Source organism: Python bivittatus, unplaced genomic scaffold, assembly GCF_059951505.1.
Source record: "Python bivittatus isolate LINGU-HERP-01145 unplaced genomic scaffold, Pbiv_v1 ctg000610_np1212, whole genome shotgun sequence".
NCBI lineage: Eukaryota > Metazoa > Chordata > Lepidosauria > Squamata > Pythonidae > Python > Python bivittatus.
In genome coordinates this window covers 37,795,118-37,822,567 of record NW_028277088.1, presented here as the reverse complement: position 1 = coordinate 37,822,567, position 27,450 = coordinate 37,795,118, and the positions used below count along the sequence as shown (strand labels likewise).

At 38.6% G+C, this 27,450-nt stretch overlaps 1 pseudogene; it reads left to right on the top strand.

Moving 5' to 3' along the window:
- Nucleotides 1–2,222: 2,222 nt before the first annotated feature.
- The window catches only part of LOC148214601 (uncharacterized), a 165,711-nt pseudogene continuing 140,483 nt past the window's right edge, over nucleotides 2,223–27,450 (top strand).

Genomic DNA, 27,450 nt, shown 5'->3' with positions numbered 1-27,450 from the left:
GGGATGGAGATGTGTAACTGGGTATCATCTGCATATTGATGATACCTCATCCCATGATGGCAGATAATCTCACCCAGTGGTTTCATGTAGATGTTAAAAAGGAGCGGGGAAAGTACCAAACCCTGCGGCACCCCACAAAGGAGGGGCCACAGGCTGGACCTCTCGTTCCCTATCAGCACTGACTGGGACTGGCCTTGGAGGAAGGAGGTGAACCAGCACAAAACTCTGCCATCCACCTCCAACTCCCCAAGCTGACCCAAAAGGATACCATGGTCAATGGTATCAAAAGCCGCTGAGAGGTCAAGAAGAGCAAGGATGGATGTTCCCACCAGATCTCACAAAAGGGTGACCAATGCTGTTTCAGTCCCAAATCCGGGCCTGAAACCCGACTGAAAATGGTCCAGATAATCCGTTTCATCCAGGATCCTCTGGAGCTGCAATGCCACCACCTTCTCAACCACCTTCCCTCAAAAGGTGTGAAGGAATGGTTCGATGAAGGCCGTCCTCGAGGAGATAAGCATTCCCTTAGCCCCCAACTGGAGCGTGGGACAGTTAAGAAGATGAGACTGGCACCACCCTAAGGAATTCACGGTGTTTTTGCTTGCTGGCTTGGGAAGTTAGATTCAGTCTGGGGTGATTTCTGTCTGGAGGTGGAAGCTAATAAACGCAACAGAACTGTATCTGCACTGTCTCGTGGAGTTCTTTGGGCTGAATCTGACAAAAGGGAAGGTGGGAGACTGGACAAAATTTGTCCAGTACAGTGGTATCCAGTGATGGTTTCTTGAGGAGGGGGTGTACTATTGCCTCTTTGAAGGCCACTGGAAACACTCCCTCTCTCAAGGATGAATTTACCATTGCCTGGACCCACCCACACGTTACCTCCTGAGTTGCCTTAACCAGCCAGGAGGGGCATGGATCTAATTGACAGGTGGTGGCATTTACAGTCCGGAGGACCCTGTTTACTTCCTCAGGTCCAACAGGATCAAACTGTTCCCAGATAAAATTATAATTTAGAAGCATTAGAAATGGTTAAAAAAGAATGAAATGAAGCATTTCAAGGCCTTTTATTCAGATGATTGTAGGTGATTGGTACCACATCAAATCACTACAACATTTCTAGAACTATCTTATTTTAAGTTGGCATCACTGTATAACAAGGATTCCATCAAGTATCTCTGAGAGAGGCAGAAAGAAAAGCTTTGCCTTTTGGAGAGCTATAATTTTCCAATGGTTACAATAAATATACTCTTTGAAAAGAAAGGTCAATTTCTGAATAACCCTGAATAGAAATATATTTGCAGCTAAAGCAGAAGAGAGGCTGCAGAAAAATGAATTTGGCAGTAACCACAACAATTATTAAAGCATGAAGAGGATGGGTGGATGGTTAAATAATGAAAACTAAATCCATATCCATCCACCCACTTACTTGGCAGTGATAATCATTCAGTAAAAAAAAAAAAAAAAAACTTCCTGTATTTATATTCTATACGTCACAGCATCTTCGAGGAAGGATCTTTGCAAAGCTTCTAATAACCCAAGCCTTTTATTTGCAGAAGACACTTTTCCTTCAGTGTCCAACAAGTTCCAACTTGCTCGCTCAAATGCAGTATGGCGGCATTTTACATCACAGTATACTTTTTAAAAACGCAATCAGAGAGCAAGAGAAAGATTGTGCCTACGTCTAAGACTAATAATATAATATTAAATTCTGATCATTCAGCTTTACATGGAAATACTACCATAGATGAAAAAGCTCAGTACTAATCTAGGGGAGCTCCAGCCACACTAATAGTAACTGACTCTTAACCTGAATAAAGGTTTGTAGGATTAGAACTGACCACACCCCTTCTGAACATAGTGCTGGTTTATGAAGGCAACTTCTAATAGAGCAAATGTACAATGATAACCATTCTCATCTTCTGACTATGAATCCAGACATTTTCATACATATTATGGTCAATACTCCTGCCTCATGGTTCTTAGGAGAACTTTAAAGACAGTTTTATTCACTGGACCTTCAAACTGCACTAAGTTTCACTAGTGTCCATCTTGGGGGAGGGTTGACTTATTATTGTTATTTTTATCATTTTGATTTATAGTTGCTTTCACAATTTTAATGTGTTGTAATTTGCCCAGTCTTTTGAGTTTCAGATTAGATACTGTAAAAGCCTTAAACAGCTTGAGATTAGGATTTCTGAAAGGACTAAGAGCTTCACATGACAATGACTGCACGCTATATTATTGCTGATGACCTTTGGAGGGCTCGGGACAGGGGTGGTGCAACTGTCCTGGCTCTCCTGGCTCTCTTAGCAGCTTTCGATACCACTGACCATGGTATCCTGCTGGACCGCCTCCAGGGGTTGGGAGTAGGTGGCACTGTTTTGTGGAGGTTCTTTTCCTTTCTCTGTGGCCAGTTTCAGTCGGTGTTGGTATGGAAGGAGAGGTCGAGCCCTAGGCCCCTGCAGTGTGGGGTGTCTCAGGGATTGAGTTTCTCCCCTCTCCTCTTTAACATCTACATGAAACTGCTGGGTGAGGCCATCTGACGGCACGGGGATGATACCCAGCTATACATCTTTATTTCTGGCCGGGTAGGTGATGCTGTTGCAGTGCTGACCAAGTGACTGGAGGTTGTAAGAGTCTGGATGGGAACAAACTGACTTGGGCTCAACCTTGGCAAGACAGAGTGGCTCTGGGTTTTTGGCCCCCAAAGTCATCTTTGACTCTGGATGGGGTTGTACTTCCCCGAACCAAGCTGGTGCACAATTGGGGGGGGTCCTCCTGGACTCACAGCTCCTGCTTGATGAGCAGGTGGCAGCCGTGGCTAGAGGGAGCCTTTGTGCAGATTCATCTCATGCACCTTTCCTGGACTAGGAGGCCTTGTACATGGTCACTCATACCTTAGTCACTACCCATTTGGATTACTGCAATTCTCTTCCACTACTTATTCTCCCCAAATATCATTTTTGAGTACTGTGCTAGTAGAACCCAAACTGCATGAAGGCAAGCCATCTTGTCATCTAGAAACATTACATTAACTCAGCACTCTAACAGAGGCCGTCTCTTGTATTAAACTAGACAGGGCTATCTGATGAAGAGTTCAGAGTTGCAGAACATTTACTGTCAAATAAACCGTATGCTATTATTACGGCATTTGAATTTATAAGACACTCACTTGTTTCTATGAAAAGGAAATCCATGATGGCTAGAAACTGGTAAAAATCCTTTGGTTACTAAAAGTCTAATATATTTACCACCTGTAGCAAATAGTTATGGAAAGCACTGAGCCAGTGCAGAGAATCTTATTCCCACAGCAAATCCTACAAAAATACATCTCACTCACTTGCATGAAACTCTGTATTGAATTGATAAGGACTCATTCCAGATACTAACTTATTGTTCCATAAAGATCCCTAAAAAGGCAGAAGTAAAGAAACATTTCCTCTAACTTCTGGTATCAAATGCCTACTATTGCCACTGATAGCAAGAGAAGAAACATCTATTCCCCAATTAAAAATTACATTCTGCATATGTTATGCCTCTTGATGCAGCCCAGCTGTTCTGGAATATACCCAAGAAATTTTGTATTTTACAATAAAAAGGAGTCCATGGATTTTATTCAGATAGCATATTGTTCAGGAAGAAAATATGCTATATTCACCTGCATTTGTGCAAATCATCATTAAGCAAAATTGCTTATTTAACTCAGACAAAATTACTTTCTATTAATCAAGATGTATAGAACAGGGTAGAATTGAGATGGGTAGTTAAGGAGGGAAGAATTTTATAAACTAAGATGCATGTGTGGTGCACCCTAAATGTTGTGGCTATTCTTTCTTTGATTCTTCAGAATCAAAGTATCATCTCAATCATCTCTAAGGGATCTACTAGTTTTGCTGCCACTACTAAAACCTTTCCTGATTTGGAAATTCTTTTGGTTCTCCTCCTTCTCCCCCACACATGAGATAACATCACATGATGGAACATGAAGAAGGTATAAACTATTATTTATATAATTTGAGCAAAGAACCAAATAAACTTTTATTATATACCTCAAGAAAACTTGTAAGAGATACCTTTAAGAATATAACTGAGGTTAACTTCTGCCGAGTACTCTCTCAGCCTTGCATCTTGGGCTACAAACAAAAATCTTTGTTTTCTCCAGCAATAATTATCATTGCAGTGACAGAAAAACAGGTGCTATGTCAGACCCACTAACAATGGTCTACTTCATTTTGTTACCAATTCTAATTTCTCAGCCATTTTCATAGGGAGCTCTGCATAGAATTCCTTTAATACTACACATCAAACTCATAGCAATGTACCATCATATTCAAAGATTTGTTAGTCAAGATTAACAGTTATTGGTTTTTATCTCAAGGAGCAGTAGTATTAATATGCTATTTCTAATCAAATTAATTCACTAATTCCTTGATTCAGAAAAATGAAAAATATCCAGATGTATCAATAAAAAAAATGTTCATTTCCTTTTTCTATAATATGCCTTCTTCCTAGGAGACTGCAAAAGCTGTATACTATGGCAAAAAACTAACTTCTGCAGTACTCTTACACATCTGACTTTCTTTCATCGTAAAGAGAAATTAGAAATCAAAGTGATTAAGGAACTTGGACAAAATAAAAGTTACACTGCATTTAGAGAAAATGAATGGGCTTAATGAAATTATGCAAGAGTATAGAGAAAACTGTTCTCCTTCACTCGTAATATCCAAACTGTGGGGCATTGCATACAGCTGGGGTAGACAGAGTACTCCTATATGAAACACACAGTTAAAATACAGAATTCATTTCCTCGAGATTGATAGAGGCCACCAGCCTAGACGGCTGTAAAAGCAGATTTCATAAATTCGTAGTAGATAAGGCTATCATTGGCTATATGTTCCCTCTGGGATCAGATACAACCTGTCTCTGATTACCAGTAGCTGGAACACAACAGCAGATATATATCCATTTATTTCCTGTCTGTAGGCATCTCATAGTCTCTGGCTCTCCATTGTAGCAAATGGGATGGTTTAATCCAGCAGGGACTGACATACTCTGCCGTTTCTTTGTTCTGCCCAACTTCTGAATACTGCCCTGAACTAGCTGAGAGCTCCAGAGAACCTGGCTGTAGTGTGAATAAAGAATGTTAGAGAATGAAGTAAAGTCTATATCAGTGTTTCTCAACCTTGACAACTTAAGATGTCTGGACTTCAACTCCCAGAATTCCCCAGCCAGCAAGCTGGGAGTTGAAATCCAGACTTCTTAAAGTTGCTAAGGTTGAGAAACACTGGTCTAGATCAGGGCAAGCCAAAGAATCATTAAGACCTTGGAGAATACAAGCCAGAGCTTTCTACCTACATTTCTCTCAATAGTCAAACTGAAGCCTTAAGACAAGCTGGCAGGATCTGACAGTCCTAGTTTGAAGATGCCGCCAAGTCCAATATGGCTGAGGATTCTTCCTCCCAGGCTAGGGGTAATGATAAAGCAGTATAATCAGCTTGAGGAACTCCGTAAGGAAGCTCCTGAACACAGAGCTATAATAAAGGCTTTTCCTCGATGACCATAAACAATCACCACAATGGAGCGGAATTGCCTTTTCTGGTTCTTCCATTATAATATGTGCAATCATAAATTTCCCAACTAGCTGCAAAACTTAATTAGGGTATCCCGAGCAAAGGCACTGAAGACCTGGCTGCAAATTGAAACTTTCTCTTCACTTCCTCAGTACTGAACAATATATTTGTACAGTGGTACCTCTAGTTACGAACTTAATCCGTTCCGTGACTCTGACCACAAGTCGAGTTGGTCGCAAGTCGAAGTAAATTTTCCCATAAGGTTCAATGTAATTACCGTTAATCCGTTCCGGCGTCCACGGACCACGCATCGGGGCGGAAAAACGGCCGCTGACCACTCAGCAGGGCGGAAAAATGGCCACGGACCACGTGGAACGGGTGGAAAATGGCCACGGATCCGGTTCGTAAGTCGAGGCGAGTTCGTAAGTAGAGGTAAATTTTTGGGGCCGGAGCTGATCGTATCTCGAAAAATTCATAAGTAGGGGCGTTCGTAAGTAGAGGTACCACTGTACTGTAAAAATAATGCAACATAAAGCAAACAGTTTTAGTATACTTTTATTTTGCTTTTGTACTCCGCTTTTGTCTTTTTTTTTTTGATTCATGCTAAATTTAGCAATAAAAGCTATCTGGTTATTAAACAGAATAGCCGTTATGTGATATTATTCTCCCTCTTCCCATGATTCACAGTTATTTATATGGGCGAGGAACCTGACTGGTGGGGACTAAACTGTATATGGATCGCTATTTATTTCTCCCCAGTGAGTAAGATATTCTTGTAAAATATCACAGACAAGGCCACTGTAAATGCAAGATAATTACCAACCAAGCCTAGCATTTGTAGAGCTAGCTTGAACATGCCACGAAAATGCAACACTGTTTAGGATTACAGTGAAAGTGTTGGCCAAGGGGTCAGATAAATCAAGATATTTCACTGACACTGCAAGCAGACATGAAAGCCCTTTGATAAAAAAGAATGACAGCTAGCTTGAGTTACAAAAAAGCTACAGTATGTGGGATGGAAAAAAGAAAACCTTTTTTATTTACCGCAAAAGCAAATAGCAAGGCTTCTTAGAGTTTAATCAGCAATAGCAATAGTTGGTTAAGTTGATAAGGGAAAAAGAAACCCAGGTTACCACAATTTGTTGTTTGACATCATACTGTGACTATGCTGTATGTTTTTTCTGCAGAAATTTTCTTCATTCTGAATGGCTTTGTTTTCAAAGACATTTCAGGCACAGTGCTTAAAAAAAAAACAACTTACCTTAAGGGAGGATGCATTCCCCATTGATAAAAATGACTTTATCACAACTAAGACAAATATGGAACTAAGGCCTAAGACACATGTAAATACACGCAGGGTGTAACCCTGGATTTTGTTCTAAGCAGAGTTTGGTAACTTGCAGCCCTCGTTTTTACTTCATGCAACTTTTATGCAAATGTCAAGTATTTTGTGAGCAACCAAATTAAGCCTCTGGCAAAAACCACTGGTCTTCTCCCTGACAGAGGATATCCAAGAGGAAGAGAGGGTGTGCAGGGAGTGCCAAGCAAAGTGGAAAAAAGGTCAGAGAGAAAAGCTTGTGCCCCGCTGTGTGCTTCAACCCTACCCACCTTCAGCATATAACTCTACCTCTAACAGATAACTTTAATGAAAAAGGTTGTTCATGCCTGCTCTAAACTCCATCTCTTTGATCACCCCAAAACTAACTAGTTGGATAAAGAGATGTGACCCATTAAAATTGATAGAACCAAATATATTTATTATTAAACCCAAGTCCAATTCAATGGGTAGCTCTTGACAAATTGTTTTCCCCAAAATCTTCTTGTCCTCAATATAGGATATACTATTTATGTACAGTTAAAATGTGTGCACAAAGAGACCATTTTGACTTTGGTTAGTTTCTTTCACAGCTGCTATGGTATCTGGCACCTCTTATTTCAACATTAGTATATCAAGTGGGGCAGGGAACGGTTAAAATACTCTAAATATCTCCCATACATTAAAAATATAGCCCTCTGGTTTACACCCAGGAATACTTCAGTGACAATTAGAGGCCCAAGGATCATCAATATAATATGGAAATGGATTCGACATGACTTAAGAATCAATTCCCAGTGAAGGGCATTCAGCTCCCAATCTATTATCTGGAGTTGTTTTTTTTTCCTGAATGCAAAATTGTCCGTTTTATATTATGCTGCAACTTTAAATAACATTACTTTTTAGGTCTAAATATATTTTATTTATATTTATATTTTGAGTTGTATTATTTCTCAAAAGCAGTTGGGTTCCTTTTTCTTTCTTTTACTCGATTATAGTAATTCCCATCTCCTTCTCCCTCTCACAGTATTTTATTGAGTTCAAACCCTCTAGCCAGAATAATCTCCATCCCAAAAATATATTGTGATGCAATTAGTGATGCACAAACTACTCTTTTTAATGTTATCTCAATGAATACATTTACTTTAACATCTATTCTCCTAATAAGTCATTTTGCAGGAGTTCACTGTTTTGTTTTCTTTTCACAAACATGGATGCAGTCCGTAAGAGACTCTTCACTATGATTAATGGGCTCCCATTGGGCATACAGAAAATTTCCCAGTCTGGTTCCCTTGAGAATGCCCCATAGTGTGGATTTCTAGGCAAAGCTAGATTAAAAGAGGAGGAGCAATCACTATAGTCTACGTACCCCACAGCCATCAATTACCTACAGTGATAAATCAACGTTTTCAGCCAGAACAAAGACTAGTGTAGCAAACAAACAAGGGCAGTCACAGCAAATTGTTTTGAAGCAGAATATAACTCTCGAAAGGGACAATGGAGCTAGCAAAGACACTGGCAATATCATGATAATGTGCTGCTGTTTCATGAAAAATTAGGCACAGCGCATCCAATTACTTCTGAATTAAATTGAACAGAGGTCAGCAAAAAAAGAAAATGGGGGAGTAGTTACTTCTCTTTCCCAAATCTCCTCTTTGCCTCATTGTTAAATGAAAGCAACCGGGAGACATTTTTTTCTTTATGATCTTAAAAATTATAAGGCAAATGTGTGGAATCTCTGGTCCAGCAGATGTTGCTTCAGAGAGGCAATCGTCAAAAATGATGACAATTATAGTTTAGCAATATTTGCAGGCCACAGGTTCGACACTTCCACTGGACAACAATATTAGAAATTTAAGAGAATTTTCCAAAGAATTTGGATACACCCACAGATATCATGGTTGTAAGTTGCTATAAGAAAAATATATACATTTAACTCACGTTATTCCAGAACTTCCCACTAATTTTTATTACCAGATAATTTATTTTAATTGGGTTTTTTTACAAGTCATTTAAATTTCACTCCATCCCCTCAAATCCCTGTAAATATCAAGATTGCAGAAAACCTCAGGGATACGAAGTGCCAAGTTAAGAGATTTAATAGCTATTCTCCTATTTAAGAACTGACCAATTATTCTTCAGGGGGTTTCATTTGCCTATTTCATAATCTGTGAGCAGATTTAAAGTGTCATAAACTGAAAAATAATCAGAACTGTGGTTAAAGTCTGTGGGAATTTGAGCAGCAAAGAGAATCTCTGGTTATAAAGTCCAGTTTTCCTGGCAATGCTGTGACAGATGTTATGATATACTAACTTCCACAATGCTCAAGGCAGCATGAAAAGGCACCCTCCATTAAATTTCTCCTCCAGACTAAGAAGCATGGGAGAAATTGCCAAGCACTCCTAGAAATACCTTAGATTTCTTGGAGTGTTTTCAGAGGAGCATGTTTGATCTTCAAGAGAACAGAAATGGAATTTCCTGCCTAGCTCACATTCTTTTTCCTGACATCAGTCATTTGCACACAAATAAACCACATTTAGAAATACGATCACCTTGATTGATCCTTGGGATACAACCTGGAAGCATTTTCAAACCTCACTTAATGGTCTAAAATGAGAGCCTTGGCTCTTGGTGGGCAACCAGTGGCCCTAGGATCACATGAGGCCATGGAACCCCCTCTTATCTTGTTTCTGAATTTCACTGGTAGCAGTATTCATATCTCCAACTGGGCATTTTCAGAATAAAATTCTGTAGCATTTTTATGGCCAGTGCTATCGGAAATGCAATGATCTCCTCCCCTTTCACTGGGAATAACAGAAGATTCTCCTTTTCTTCCAGCAAAGAGGTTCAAAATAATTGTGCTTCTGCTACCAATGAAAAAAGCAAAATAATTGGTAGTTTCCACCCAGCAGAGCTGCAAAAAAGAAAGGCAATCCGTACTTTTTCTCTCATATTTGACTTCTTGTGTGCCTAGAAGCTACACAGTTTTTCCAGGTATTTACACCATCTCTGTTAATATGTTTCTATCCACCGAAATAAATGTGGTGACAGGGTTGCTAGGCTGAAACAATGTTTAGATGAACATGTCCTGAGTAATATCTCTTTCACCCAATCCTAGTGGCTTAGACTCATGGTGTTATTTAAATTAAACAATAGCTGGTTCTAATGATAATTCACAACTCTCATAAACTGAAGAAGACAGCACAAGATTCTCAGCACCATCCAAACAGCACTTTCAGGAGAGGAATTTGTATATCTTGGTACTTCTTGGCTGAATTCAAAGCTCTTCGCACATTCAGTTCTTCTTCTCATGTAATATTTGACATAAAAGAGGCACCAGAACACCATCCTGTTACTCAGCAGACAGCCACACAATGGTGCAAGTATCTGTACCAGGAAAGTCTCTGATCCTGACAAGGCAAAATCATACAACACCAAGGTTTTGTGCAAAGATAAACTGTAGGTTAAATTGTCCTCAAATATGGTGTGGAATGCTGCAAGTACACCAGACAGTTGAAGAAGAAAAAGGGCATTGGAAGAATATCTGAAGGACAGTGAAGAAGATGCACTGAAACTAGTACACCATGAAGGCTTACTGAATACCAAAGAAACCAAACTGCCTATAAGAAAGACCAAATGAAGAACAGAAAAGAGACAGGGCAAGGCAAAGTATTACATGGCCAGTACACAAAAAAACTAGTAGGCAAAGCAGATAACAACAAGACCTGGCAATGGCTAAGAGAAGGAAAGTTGAAGAAAGAGACAGAGGGGCTAATTCTGGCTGCACAAGACCAAGCCTTAAGAACAAATGCATACAAAGCCAGAATGGAGAAGACAGCAACAGACAGCAAATGCCGCCTCTGCAAAGAAGCTAAAGAAACTGTGGACCACTTAGTTGGCTGCTGTAAGAAGATCGCACAGACTGACTACAAACAACGGCATGACAAAGTAGCAACAATGGTGCATTGGAATATCTGCAAGAAATACCATTTGCCTACAAGCAAGAACTGGTGGGACCACAAAGCAGATAAAGTAATAGAAAATGAAGAAGCTCTGAGACTTTAGAATTCAAACAGACAAGCACCTGCTACACAACATCCCAGATTTAACAACAGTTGATAAGAAAGATAAAAAAGTCTGGATAGTAGACATTGCAATACCTGTGAACAGTAGAATAGAAGAGAAAGAACTGGAGAAAATTACAAGATATAAAGACCTGCAAATAGAAGTAGAATAACTATATCAAAAAAAAGCAAAGATAGTACCAATAGTAATAGGTGCCTTAGGTGCAATCCCAAAACATCTAGGGTGCCACTTGAAGACCATCAGCATTGACAAAATCACCATCAGTCAATTGCAAAGACAGCTTTACTTGGAACAGCTTATATCCTGCGATAATACCTTTAACACCATCAAACATCTGCCTATCCCAGATCCTTGGGAAGGACTCAATAGGTGGATAAAAATGCCAAATCCAGTCTAAATATCTGGCTGACTGTGCGACCATCCACAGTAATAATAGTAATCATCATCATCATCATCATCCAGAAGTACCTTAAATACCTGGTCCCGGATTGTGGCAGCGGAAGAAGATCATCTACAATTGCTATCTGTCCATAGCTGTGAGCTTCCCGAATGTATCTGGTTAGCCACTATGTGACACACAGAACAGTACACTGTTGGTCTGACCCAACAAGGTCCTTATAGCAACAGTGTCTTATTTCTACTCTATGCATTCCACTTCGTTAGCTTGGTGATTTCCATTGGCTGTGCCAGTTGAGGGATTTGGGAAACTGAACATCAACACATCTGGATACACTGATCCACAATTTCAACCTTCAAGAGGTCACACTGCTTTTAATAAGTGAAACTGAAATATTACTATACATGCTTAGGTGATCAAATCTTATTAAATGCAAAGTGTACATTGCCTGAGAAATCTTTTCAAAGCAACATTCATCTTCAAAATAAAGAGAGTGGAGGTATAGCAAGGAAAAGAAAGCAGAATCTATTTCTATTGTGTTTCTATGGTGGCATAAGAATATTGCTAGAATTGATGATGATGATGATGATGATGATGATGATGATGATGATGATGATGATGATGCTTTTACCATCACAGAGATAAAAGTGTGCACTGAAAGACAGCAATAGAAAATGATAAAGAATGAGCATGAGAAGGCAAAGAAAGGAGAAGCTATGATGGAACAATCAGCAAATCCAAAGTGGGATGTAAATATACCAGCTTTAGGACTTGTTTGTTTTGTCACATTCTAGAGAAGTCGAACATAACTCCAACATCCCAAAGTACAGCCACCATTGCAGCAAAGGCAACAGAAATATTTCTATGTTTTGAATCAAGGTAAGTGGACTTTCATCTCTCCACAAGTAGAAAAGAAAACTCACTAAATCCAGTGGCCTATGGAACACTCCAAGGATTCACAAATGTTGGCCTTAGGTGCATTTTCCAAACACTATCTAATAATCACTAGTTAGTGCTCCATATTTTCTTAGCATTTATAGCACTCAACATATACTGCAATGCCTCTACAATATAAGTACCTATTCTAATCTACTTAGCAGGCAGAAAGAACTGCAAAGACCTCATACTCTTTAACTATAGCTATTCCACATTTTGGAGAAGGACAGGATCATCTCAAAGAGAAAAAAACTAGCTAAGCGGGAAACACATCTGTAAATAACTAGTTCTTCTAGATATCATTGCATATCACAGTCAAAATTTACTAGTCTAAGACTAACAGTTTGGCAACCTGATTTAAAACCTAGAATCTAACTTATAACCTCACAAAAGCCCCTATAGATTTGTGATAACTACTAATCTTGCTGTCTTTTATAGAAATCCATAAAGTCCAAACATCAAGTTGCTTGGTTGTTTCATGTTAAAATTAGTGTTACTGTTGTTATTAAATTAGCTCTGTCCTGCTTTTTCCCCTTGGCAAAGGTCAAATGAGCATGATGTTTCCTTAACAGTCAGGAAGTCTTTATTTTTAATCTTTTTTCCAGTGACTAGCTGTCACTTGAAGACAAAATGTCAAACTTTAAGAACTCTACATCCGTTTGAAATCAATAAAAACGGCAAGAGCTCAGCACATCTGAAAATAGGACCAATTATTTAGTTCTCTAAATATGGATTTAGAGCATACCTAATTTCACAAATATTCGGTTGACTAGTTAAGCTGTGTCTACTGGAATCTATTACCTTTTGAGCAATGGATCTAGCTACTTAAGCACACAGCATGGGCTTCGTAAATATTAAACACCTTAGGCAACATTTCAAAATGTACCTACAAACAAGTCCCATTGAGTTCATTGGACCATACTCTCTGAATAACTGGCTATATATGAGAATTCTAAGTCACTTAGGAGCTTAGCTGATACTTAGTAAAGAGGTAGGGAACCTGTGGTCTTTCATGTTTTGCTAATTACAACTCTCAGCAACACCAGCCAGCATTGTAGTAGAAGCTAGCTATTGTAGTTCAGCAGCATCTGGAATTCAGCTAAAAATTCATCATCTTTGAATTAAAGTTATGATCCCAAGCTACAAAGCTCATTACAAAAAACTGCTATGAATGTTTATTCCAAAGTAAGTCCGCACACAGAACTGTACCCTCACACACTCTGGATAACCCTCAAAATATCATTATGACAGCTACTTTTCCTCTCTGAAACACAGCCTGAAACTAAAAAAGATGTAAACATTCATACTCATAATTAGTGTATTCAGATCGTCAAAATGGGACCAGATATCTACTATCACTGTTTAACCAATTTTATTCATTAAAATTAATGATTGCAGGCAAGATATCTCTAAAGAAATCAGGGCATGCTTCATTCCTGTGCAAATGAGTTTGTCTTCCATATGCTTTCACCTGTGAATAAGAAGCATTTTGAATAGAAATAGGTATATTTGCAGCTCTCAGTTTACAATGTAGACCCATCAATCTTTTCCTTTCTCCAGTGTTACACCTACTAATCCTGAATGCTTTTAATACTGAGAATAGATGGTTCTGTCTTTCACTAAACGGGAATATCACAATTGAATATCCATTGTGGCTCATAGTCCTATCAGCCAGTCTATCCGCTTAACCTTGCTTCCATTCGTCATTCTATAAAGTACTTTGGAATGATGTATACATTACATGGTTGTTAAAATAATGAAATTCATTTATCTACAAAGGTCACATGTGAAAAAAAAAAATCCTTAGAAGCCTCCTAAATTACTTGCTGAAATTGAAAGATGTAGATAGCCGCTGTCTATTTCGTGATGGTTATCTGCTAAAATGTTACCAATATGTAACATTTCTAAAACTATAGAAAATATGGCACAACCCTAACATACATACATGCAGTATATATGCATGCATTATACACACACAGACACACACATGCACAGTATTGTCAGCTCCTAACCACTTCTGTGCACATCTGTAGTCACACCTGTGTACAAAAATTCTAGGCACCAGGCTAGAAACTAAGGTGGGACTATGAGTTCTGGTCCCACCTTAGCCACAAAGCCAGCTGGGTGACCTTGGGCCAGTCTCTCTTTCCTCTAGGAAGGAGGCAAGGGCAAACCTCTTCTGAAAGAACTTGCCAGGAAAACTGCAGGGACTAGTCCAGGCAGTCACTAGGAGTCAACAAATAAACAAATAAATAAATAAAGGGTTGCATTCAAAGAATAGATATGGCCCAGGAAAAACAAACACACAAATCTGTCAGGATTTTCTCATGGGAAGAAATTCATCCCATTATCTGTACAACAATATTATGTCTAGCTTATGTAGCTCATGTAAACAAAACAGCTTGTGACTTGTGTGTTGTGCACACATACTGCTACGTACTGCCACCTATAGGCATGTGTATGCTAGGTACCCAGTGGGGGGGTATTGAGTGACAACATAACTGGAGCATTGTATGCCCAGTCCTACAGTTATAGTTATACAGTGGTACCTCGGGATACGAACTTAATCCGTTCCGTGACTCTGGGCGTATCCCGAGTTGGTCGTAACCCGAAGGAAATTTCCCCATAGGGTTCAATGTAAATCCGGTTAATCCGTTCCGTCCTCTGAATTTGGTCGCACCCCGAGGCACATTTCCCCATAGGGTTCAATGTAAATCCGGTTAATCCATTCCGCCCTCCGCCCGAATTTGGTCACAACCCGAGGCAATTTCCCATAAGGTTCAATGTAATTACCGTTAATCCGTTCTGGCGTCCACAGACCACACGGAAAGCGGCCGGGCGCGGCGTGGTGCGGCGCGAAAATGGCCGGGTGCAGCGCGGCGTGGCGTGAAAACGGCCCGGCGCGGCGCGAAAACGGCCCGGCGCGGCGTGGCGCGAAAACGGCCCGGCGCGGCGCGGCGCAAAAACAGCCCGGCGCGGCGCAAAAACGGCCGCGGACCACGCGGCAGGGCCGGAAAAATGGCCACGGACCACGTGGCATGGGCAGAAAATGGCCGCGGACCACGTGGCACGGGCGGAAAATGGCTCGTACCACGAGGCGGAGTTCGCAAACCGAGGTAAAATTTTGGGGCCAGAGCTGGTCGTAACCCGAAAAATTCGCAAGCAGAGGCGTTCGTATCCCGAGGTATCACTGTAGTTGTAGTAGAGCGTTAGCCACTATGTAGGTATGTAGTTTATGGGTTATGTAGTTGTAACAAATAACCAAGTAGGGTATCTCTTCTCTGAGAGTTTTTGGCTAGAGACTTTGTATTTGTGGATAAGTCTTGGATGCTGAATATATGAGAAGAAGTGTTTTTTCCTATATTTTGAATACAACTTGTATTTTATGAAGTTTTGCATTTTTATCAATAAACAACCAGATAGTATATATTTTCTGGCTGAGTTTCTTTGGAGAACAAGATATGGACATTGCAGTTTGCAAACCTATCATGCTGGTGTGTATTTTTCCCCTGGGAAAAGGGTTTCTGGGAGCACTGCTGTACTCTGCTCAACAAAAACTGGGTGGGACAAAGGAAAACAGGAAGAGACAAGAGTATGACATGTGTCTGAATGTACGTTCATGAATGTTACATATACATTGGGTTTTAACACAATGGTAAATAAATACCACATATTGGTGTTCTTATTGCCCTTTTTCATGTTATTGAAGATAGGGGCATTTTTCCCCAAACCAGCTTTGTATGTTTAAAAACAAATCACAAATGTGCACACACACACGTAATTGATTTTCTCTTCCAAGAAAAAGGTGCAATTTAAAAAGTAAAATGGCCCTTCCATAATATTTCTGAAGTGCAATGCTATACCTTGTCTAAGGAGCCTTAAATGCATACCATGCTGAATATGCCTTATTTCACTTTGCCTTAGAAACCCCAACTCAAGGGAGAAGAACATTTCCAGGAGCCTTTAAAAGGCAGCACTGCCAGCAAAGCATAAATGAATAAATTGATTAAAATGTTTTGGATCTTGTGAGCTTGCCAAATGTTTTTATTTCTTTTCACTTAGAAGCAATGCAATAGCAAAATGTTGACAGTGTAAAAAGTGCTCTCTTTCAAACTTTCATCCGCAAGATTTTGGACGTTTAAAACCAAATGTTTGTTTTCTTGTTTTGGGCTTTTCTGGAAGCCAACTATAGTACTTCAGGATTAGTATTTAAAAGCTGGATCCTCCGAGAAGAAAGAAACTGTTTTCAAGGCATCCCACTAACAGAGAAAATCAGCAATGCGCTGCATGAAAGGATCCTGTTCTTTAAAAAAAAAAAATAATAAATGTTGGCAATAACTCATTCCAGATGAGCTGAAGAACTTTGCATTCAAAACCATTAAATTTATACCAGATCCATCCCTTTTGTCAATGGAGCCAGAGAATGTTATGACCTGTTTTTTTATTATTGATCTAGTATCTTAATATAGCTTTTATTCCAATGACAATGAGAACTCCAACAGCATCTGCAGAAGCCTCACTGCAAAAATGCTTCTATTAAATCATGCAGATTAAGATGCAGGGAAATATTTTTTCCGGGATTCCTATAAAATAACAATGTACAACTTACTGGCCTAAAAATGCTACCAGCTCATGATCCATCTTATCATCCTTTTACTAGGTTTAGACTGGCAACTAAATTGGCTCCTGGAGAATGCTCCTATAGCAATGTGGGATAAAAAGTACATTGTACTGAAAGAAATGAAAGAACAGCTGGAGATGAAAAGCATCAGCTACAACAGCTGCTATTAACTGTGAGGTGAAGAATAGCACACCATAAACTGAAAAGCAAATTCTGTAATAAAAACGGTAATTGCAATTGCAATTTAATTGATTTGTTGAACAGCAAGACTAAAACTTGCTGGGACACTAGGCTACAAAAGATACCTAGTGGCTCCCTTCAAACCCCAGTAAAGAAATTAGAGGCCAGTTTAGGAACATGGACTTCTTCCACAACCTCCATGCTCTGGCGCCATGTTCTCCATAACCAGTAATCCTCAAATTCGAAAACCATTTTCAAAAGCAGATCTTGCTTAGTCAGGGACTCTGGTTAGAATAAACCTTATTTAGTGCAACCTTCCTCTTCAATCACAGTTACTAGAGAATTTGTTTAAAGAGAAGAAAGAACGTGTGCTCACCAATCCATTCAGTTGGATCCAGAACTTTTATACTTAGAGCAGACCCACTGAAATCAGTAGGACTCAAGTTGATCATGATTAAATCTAGATACAAAAGCCTCGCTAGCACAGTATTGATCTGATGGACATACAGCCTAATACCAACCCTTCCTGTTGTAACAATCTGGCATTTAGTATCTAGCCATCCACAAAACCCAAACTAGACTAGGCGGTGCAAGTGGGGAGGGAAATGTAGTTGGAGAATGTGATACCATACCAGTTTTTTTTAAAAAAAAAAAGTTCAAATCCTCCTAGAAATTATTTATAAAATTGGGCAAACAAAGAGCACATTTTCTGGTAAGGAACAGCAGAAGCAGCTCCAGATATATTCAAAACAGAAAATACAGAGGTCAGAAGGCCTTGCAAACTCCATGAATAAGCAGATGTAGTGTACTATAAAATAGGCATTTTGTAATAGTCCCTGTCTTAGAGAATGCAGCCTGAGTTTTTCAGGCCCCAGTGTTGTCAGCTTAAGAGGGTTATGCCTTTTAAGGCATCCTAGAAATGTTTTAAATAACTAAATGATAGTAAGTCACACCTGAATTCACTCATCATCTTATTACAGTAAGCTGCAAGCACACTGGGTGTCATTTTGCAGCCCACTGAAACTGGAAGAAAAAAAAAGAAAATTTAAAAGCAATGTTTTCACTGCACAGCAAAAAACCCCACAGAGATTAGTTTTAAACCCAAAGAAAGCTGGAATAACCTGGGAAAAAATAGGTAGGAAACACATCTCTAATTATAGTAGTAAGTTCTTTAGTAAGAATGGAAAACTAGATCAGAACAGCTACTGGTTTTCGTTCTGATTTAAATCCTTAGCTGAAAGCTGATTAGCACTCCTCAGATAGAAGTCTGCACTGCAAACCACATAAAGCACATGATCTCAATGTAAGACTCCGATTCACTTTCCTGGCAAATATAGCATTATACTTTTATCTTGGAAATTCTTAAATACTTATCCAGTAATACAACCAAAGTTTGACCATACACACAAAAAAATCAGTAGTACATATTCTCTATCCAACAATTTTTTTCATCAGATGGATATACAAATACACACAGGTAACACTAAGCAAGGTAAATCCCATAGTGTTCATCTGGACTCTGATTTCTACAAGCAGGTTATGACGGCAATTGGGACTGGACTTTCCGTTGTTAAGCACTGCGGTCGTAAAGCGCAACATCATGTGTCTGCATCATTTAGTGACATCAATCCTGGCAGTTCCCACTGGTGCCGTAACCCCAGGACTGCACGGGTCATTAAGCAAGGACCTCATGTGACCATGATGTGGGAAGAGGCAGGAATCCCAGGCAAGCAGGCTGTGGGTGAGAACTACGAGTGGCGGGTGGGTGCCGTGAGTAGGTGCTATGGAGTACAAATGGATGGGCAAGCCTGTGAAAAAGTGGTGGGAGTGGGAGCAACTTGCAACCTCCTGCCAACTTTCCCACTGACTTTGCTTGTGGGAAGCAAACAGGGAAGGTTGCAAATGGCGATTACGTGAGCATGGGATGCTGCAACCATCATAATTGCAAGCTGGTTGCCAAGTCCCCATATCCCAATCATAAGACAGCAGAGATGCTGTGATGGCCACAACTTTGTGGACTGGTCGTAAGTCACCCTCATAACTTTGAACAGTTGCTGAATGAGTGGTCGTAACCTGAGGACTACCTGTATTATGTGATTATTTTTTTCCCATTGTCAGCTTCAATTTCCTCTGCAAAATGGTGGTCTTTCATATTTGTGACTTTCTCACCTAAGTAGAGAAAACACAGCTCAGGAAGGCCATTATATAACTCAAAGACTTAAAACAATCTTCCCCACTTGGTGCTTTGCATGTGTGATACATTACAATTCACATCACCCATTGACTTGAGATAATAGAAATTACTGTATGACATTTTTGGCAAAGATAAAGTTAGAAAAAGCTGACCTGGAGTATATAGAAAGTCTTCTTTCAGGGTATGGGAAACTATCCTGATGTTGACATCCACTGTAAAAAGTGACTTAATTGGAAAGACTACAACACCAAGAGGACATACTATTCTTTTGTTAAGAGGATATGACCTGTAGGCTACAATGGTTATTAAAATAATTCTTCATCCTCTCCATTTTATTGGGGTCATTTTCCAGCCTATACTCTTAAAGAATTTTCAGGACAGGGAGAATTTGTCAAATCCTTCATCCAAATACCTAATAAAGGCATTGTAGAGAACCCAGAAGTGACCTCAAAGGAGCCCTATTTGATAATTCATTTTATTTGTTATTACCTTTGAGAATGGTCTTCATAAAAGAATATAGAGCCATATTAAGATGCCCCTCACAATTCTCAGGTTTACATAGGAGGACACCATGAAAGATTATCTTAAATCTTCTGCTAATATCAAGACATATTATGGTGCTCCCACTTAGATAAATGCCTTTTAGCCTTAAAAGGGACTTCATAGCAATTTACATCATAAAAAAAGATTTTTTTTTACTTACTTCATTTATATACCACCGCATTCCGCATAGTAGTGTATAATAATAACTAAAATAATTACAACAGTAATACAGAAATAATAATATTTCAGACAGTAAAACCTGTAAGAGATTGTAGGAAGTCTGGGAGAGGAATGGAAGAGAGAGTGGACATAAAAATCAAGAGATAGTGGGCAAGTCAGATTAAAGCTTATTTTGCAAATGGAAATTTAGCACAGGGAGAAAGAACTTGGGAAGAAGCAGTTTAAATCATTCAAGAGACTCCTCCTTTTAATTAATTCCCCATCAGTGAGGAACTTCCAAGATTCTGTTTTTAGCTGAGACAAGCATTAGTATGGGTCTTGCTTTCTAGGCTTTGCCAAGTTGCATGCAGCTTGACAAAACTCTTCCTAAATGACTGTAATGAAAAATAATAATAGTAACAGACATACAGAGAGACAGTTTGTGTAGTGGTTAAGGCATCACTGTAGAAACTGGGAGACTGTGAGTTCTACTCCCGCCTTAGGCACAAAGCCAGCTGGGTGCCCCTGGGCCAGTCACTTTCTCCCAGCCCTAAGAAACAGGCAATGGCAAACTACTGAAATCTTGCCAACCCCCCGCAGAGTCTTGTCCAGTCAGTCAGCAGGAATCAACACTGACTCGATGTCCCCCACCCACCCAAAAGACCGATGGCAGATTTTGTATGCCCTTCTGAACAGATCTTGAAGTGTTGCTAAAAGTCAGGAGAAACAGAACCTTGTGGATTTCTGGTAAATGGATGTTTTACAGGGTTACCACTACGATAATTATTTAAAGCAGGGGTAAGCAACCGTGGAGCCAATGGCATTCAAATCCTTTCTCATTTACCACTCTAATTTGGCAGCAAACTTTATAACAATTTCAAATTTACGTTTTATGGGAGCAAACACCTGAAAACAGGCTCCAGGGTAGAGCCCCAAAGATCACTGATATATCAGGCATGTAACAAAAGCAGAGTTCATTTTCCTAAAATAAACAGTTGTAAAATTAGCTTGAGTTTTGCAAATCTGTTTCAGAATATGCTTAATTCCAATCTCTTCCAAAGAATGCTAACAGTAAACAGGAGGCCATATTTTCAGAAAGTGACTCTGTCAACTTCCTACTGACGTCAAAGGACAGACTTTTTAAAAAATGTCATTATAAACAACTGTGATTTAGGAAACAGGTAGGATGCAAAAAACTGCAACAGTTAAAAACAATGGTTGGGTACCAATTTTTGACAAATGCACTACAAGTAGGGATTTTGCAAAAAAAATACAACAGGGAATTTTGCACAGCTTAAATGTGTAAGAAAAGAAGGGGGAGACACAAGTTTTATAAAATAGGAAGATACAAAGATCACAGTACAACAGTATTAAAAAAAAATCCCAATATGCAAAGTTGGCAGATGCACAGCCACCCTCCTGCACGGCTGGAATCATTTCTACTTCAAATATAATGGAACTGTACACTTGGAAAAATAAAATATGACACCTGTTGATTTGCAAATATGGAACAGATTGCTTTGATTTAGAAATATACAGAGTTCTTGGGTTCAGTGGCCTCCAACTACCTTCAATACTGAGATTGAGTTTGTTAATGTCACAGTACAAAATTTAAGAAAATGTCCTACAAGCAGCCACTCTGATTTCTATAATGTATAAAATGAAGGGAAGGAGAAAAATGTAACAAGAGCTGCTCCATTAAACAACTGTGATCCCAGATAAGAATGAATCTAATTTTAAGGGGCTGAAAGGCTTGCACTCCACCTTCTTATTTTGCAAAATAATAACTTGCTTCAATGTGACTTATACTGTTTACATTTGTACACAAAAAGGCCTTTAAATAAACATGGCTTTAGATCAAGCTCCTCTTACTGACTGCTTCTATACATTTTTGGCAACAGTACAGAAGTGGCTTGCCACTGCTTCTTTCATATTTTTTTTTTTCCAAATTCCAAGTCTAACCAACAGGTCTGGAATTTCCAAACAGTCCTCCATCCAAATACTACATTGAAATGTCTATGTTTAGTTTCTGAGATCAGCCAAATTTGGACAGATGTTGCTACCTGCTAGCAGAACTAACCTACTTTGGCAGATCTAAAAGCATTAAGCTGAGTCAGTCCTAAGTAAGTACTTGGATTGGATTGGTGGCTACCAGAAAACGTTAGAGCTATATGTAATCTGGGAAATCAGAAGAACATCCAGAAGACAATGACCAAAACTTTCATAGTGCTGCCAAATAAAATTCCATAGATAGAAAAAAAAAATCCACAAAATAAATCAAAAATTTTTAGAAGCTTTTGGTAAGGAAGAACAAGTAGGGAAAAAAGAGAACATCTGATGTTATCTTATCTTACTCCATCTTTTCTCTTTATACTCTACTTCAGTTCATGCACTAAAGTCAGGTCAAAAATGGTGACAATTATGTCAAATCACATCTTCTCTATTCCTTCACATAACTGAGGTTAGCGAGGGAAGTGGGGATGCAGTTTCAGGGTAACTATATACCTCCGATTATTTGTTTTTCCAGTGAAGACTTAAAACAAAATTAAAATATAAATAATAATTGCCTGACAAAAAAATTAAATTATGACCTCAGAGAATAAACTTACTTTATTAATTCTTCAAAAGCTTAAGATTGCAGTCTTTTGCATAGAGCCTCGGGAGGAACCCCAAGATTCCTTGAGGTTTATGTTTGATCAAACTGAACCATGTGCAATTTTTACTAGGGGCAGAAAAGTCCTTGTTTGATTGCATTTTAATGCAAACTTCATTAGTTTGTAATGTCTAAACTTACAACCAAACAAACAGGAAAATTGTGGAGTTGTCATAATTTTTTTCCAAATACTGGGATACTGTTTACAGTTTTTAAAATTCAAATTAAGAATGCATATGTATCAAGGAAAAGTATGCACAACTATGTATAGCATTACACAAATAGCTTGTAAAATGAATATAGTCTTATAATGCATTAAAATGTATACAGTAGGAAAATGCACATATAATCCTGCAAATTTTCATATCAAGGTTCTTGCAGAAATTCTTTAAAAAGAATTACAAAGCACTGCAGAAATAGAATGATTGAAATTAAGGCTAGTGTGCATCTTAATTCCAGAAAAGATGAGAATCTCTGAAAATATTTAAAATTATAGACCACAAATATGAAGAATAGCTTTCACCAAAACCTACCAAAATCTCTTTAAAAATTAAGTTTGGGTTACTAACCAGTTTCCATTCATCACAGATTAAGCCATCTAAAGGTTACATACTAGATTTGAGGCCAGAAAAAACAAGTTAGAAAAAACATGCAGAGCATATCTTCTGGAACTATTTCCACCCCCTTTTTTCAGCAGTGGCTGTAGGAAGCGCCTGCATTTCTTTCTATGTAATGAAGTAACACTTTGCTTCTGGGCATATGTGTGTCTGCTCTCTTCTAGTGTTGCATTTCTATGTGCATGCAGGCTACATAAACTTTGCTCTGCTTCATGCGGCCAGGAGGAGGAGGGAGGCTTAGAATGGAGGAGTTGGCAACACTCTGAGTTGCTGTCCAATTGCCTCTCACATAGGAATGCACCGGTATGTCTTCACAGATGTCTTGTCTTCATAGTTCCTGGCCTGATCTACCCATCTGCATACTAATTTTTTCTTTTGCCTGTTTCTTCCCTTACACCAAATTTGATGCCATTCTGTTGTGTTTTCTGAGCATTATCCTGCTGACAGAGTCATCACTCCATTTACATAATTTCTTTCCAACATGCTGTTGGGTTAGAAAAAATAAAAATGTGACATTGAATCATCATATAGGAAAGGACTTATAATACGTGGACAACAAATAAGAATGGTTAAATCAATAATGGATTGTAACAACCATTATTTAATAGTGCCCTCAATACTCATGAAATCATTATAAAAGGGAATAATTCTGGGCTTATTACTAAAATATTAGTGATGTAGAAGCAAAATCTATAAAATATTTCCAGTATAGATTTTGCTTCTAAATCACTCCCTCTCTTTGAAAAGAACACAGATCTCTGAGATGACAGCTCATCAAGAGAAGTAAATTCTATTTTTTTTCCAAAATTACCAAGGAGTAACAAATTGAGTTGATGGTTTCCAATTCTTGTGCATTAATGCTCCAAGGAATAATTCATAGAATTCAGAAAACTGTAGGTTATTGTAACCAAAACTGTTAAAATTCCAATGGCCTTACTTTGTCGATAGGAACAGGACAAGGGAAGGTGGAAATATAAGGCTGAAGCTCACAGGACCAGGCTCATGTAAGACTAAGCCATTATCAATATTTGTGGAAGTTGCTAAGTTCAGAAAGAATAATTCAACATAGAGTTTCTCAATCTTTCATCTTTTAACTCCCACTCTATCGAATAGCTTGAGTTCGTCTATGAAAAGAACAGAAAAATTACATCTTCATAGAAGGACATCCATTAGTTTACAAGCATTTGGTTGTTTTATTTATAGTTTACAGTTATTTTAAAGACTTACCCTGTATTCCATCTGCTTCTGAGACTCTTTGGTGATATGCACACCACTGGTTCTCAATCACTAGTTTGGCATCGTGTCTGAACGGGATCTTTAGCCAACTTATTGATTTGTATTTATCAGTGAGCAAAAAGAAATTATGTGAGACCAGGTCAAATACTGGATTGTCTTAAAATCAAGCTGAATTTATTAATTGATTCTTTTTTGCCCTTGGCAAAAGGAGCAAGAGGAAATGTGTGAGCTATTAAAAGAATCCAAATGCACTGCTGGAAGAGAAGTGTAACCTTCTATCTTTACAAATCCCAAGGATGCACTTTTCCTCGGTATTGCACAAGTTCTTCCTATTAAAGTGTGTATCATTGAAAAAGACGGAGGACTGAATACCAAGGGAAGAAGAACCAAATTTGTCAACCTCCATCTCTATAGCTCTAACCTGAATCTCTCAGGAAAGAGGGTTATTTCACCCTAAAGCAAGAATATTTTCCCTGTACCATTTGGGAGGACAAGGCCTCTTCTGTAAGCCCTCATTGAAGTGTCAGAATTTGGGGAAAAAAATTGCCACAAAGTGCTTGGCTGTCCTGCCCTCAAATGATGTACAAATAATACTGACTTTAGGATGCTTAACATCATCTTTTTTTCCCCTCCTACAGAGTTTTTGGGTCTTTTTGTTTCCTTATTGCGGTCACATAACTGAATAACCTTATTTCAAATACCAGAGGAAATGAGAAGTGAGAAAGTCCGTAACTGTTAGAAGATACAAGCTGGCTAATAATACCTTGCAAGATAATTTTTCAAAAGAAATAATGTCTACTTAACAGCAAGTCTGAATATTAATTTCAGAATTCAGCCTAGTCTAAATATGTTTTCACTGGCTCCAACCCTCTGCCTTACTTGGACATATTCAGGGCCAGATTGTCAGTCCTGGGAACCTAACCATATGACTCTGGTATTGAAGTTAACTGGAGAGATCAGTTGAAGACAAAACAGACTGGAGGAACAAAAGAAGTAGATGTGTACATTTGAATCTATACAGTTTAGCTGATGCATGGTTTGAAACAAACTATTGCCATGTAATGAATAAAATATTTTGAACTTCTAAAATTTTCAGAAAAAACATTACATTGTATGTATAGACTTGTGTAAAACTGACTACTCAGAAACATCTCTTTATGCCAGATATCAAGAACCATAACATGGGAAGGGGGACGGGGACAGATCCAACTGAAATAACTAACATTTTCCAAATGAACTCTTGATTCGAAATCTAGATGTAACAATGGCTTTTTCAGAAAGTACATGGGAGAGCCAAGATCTATATCTAATATCTCCCCATAACTCCTTTAAAAAAATCAATGGCTGGATTCACACATTATACTAAGCTGTACTTTGTTTAACTAGTGTTTGCTGATAAAACTTAATTGGCTGAACTTGCACAACATACTAAGTCACAAAATTTGATTTACAATGGCTGGTTTATATAACACATAGCTGGTTCACACAATATGTTAAGCTAACATTGGCTTAGTAAAACCGCCCCCAAATTGAACAAATTCTGCATATATGAACAAACTTCCAGAATTCCCAAGCTAGTATACCTATCATTGAGAATTCTGGGAACTAAGATTCACGTACCTGGAAGATGACCAGTTTGGTTTTGTCAAATGTATGAATCAGGTTAATCTATAAGCCTGAAACATTATTTTGCAAGAAGCCGTGAAACAAACTTAAGTATTTGCAAAATATTATGTATTAGCTATTATGCTTGAAAAACAAGATCTATAGATATTTAGTGTTTAATTTACTATCACTATTTAGTATTTAAGTCACTGATGACTCCTGGCAAGTTATAAAAAAAAGAAGTAGCTATAAATCTTTTGCCGTCTTGCAATGAAATCCTCCCAAATGTTTCAGCCTAAATATGTGTACAAGAATATCAGATGTTGAACTGTATCACTGAGAGACTTTACTGCCATCTCTCTCCATGGGTGCACCATCAAGTCTTGCTTGCCATGGCACAAAGACCACTATCAACCATTTTTCAGGGACATGTTTTCAAAATGCCACCTTCATCTTATCCCCAGCTTGCTGCTGAGATATCCTTGCACTGTCTTTGGTTGCTCCAATTGGTGTTTTTCTTCTTCTCCTGACACAAAACTTCCCATGTGGACAATCTAGGGTGCCTCAAAGATGATATGGTGAGGAATAGCAATTTATTTAGCTCCAGTTAGCTTATTAAGTCTCCTATATAAATACCCACTCCCTGCCTGGCCATTTTGGCTTTATCTGTGAGAAACGAGTTGGTATTCTTCTCTTTACAACGGAGTACCAAGCTGTCAGAGACCGATAGGTCTGTCAACTAGGAATCCCACTGTTTGTGTATGGTATTTGTGCAGATGTGGAATAAGAGGCGGGAGAGACAAGAAACTCTTTGAGCAAAAATGATTCAGGTGACTCCTCTAAGCCACCACTGATTCTGGTTAGTTGATTTAAAATCCTAGGGAAAAAGCAGGTAATGAATTAATAGCAATTTTATCCAAGTATCTCCCATAGCAGCTCATATCACTTAAAAGAAGGAATAGAGCATCACCTGATCTAAATCTGTCTTTTCACTGCAAGAAGAGACAATGGTTTCCAGCAAATGGCATCAGTAACTAGAGAGGGCCGATTTCTTAGTATCTCACACAATATGTACTTCTGCCCATGTTCCAAGGAAATTATAGAAGATTTTACACATTATTTATTGTACTGTCCTATTTCCACTTTAACATGTGGAAAAAATTGGGAGCCCCTTTAGATAGGAAAATCATTCTGGCCTAATTCACATAAAATTGAATAATTAATGTAGACAAGGAGATACCACTATGGAGGTTAGCAAGCTTTGCACGGGCTGCTGCTAAACAGAGAAATGATTTTATCAGAAGTTTCTAATGTTTTTCCATTAATTTATCTGCTATA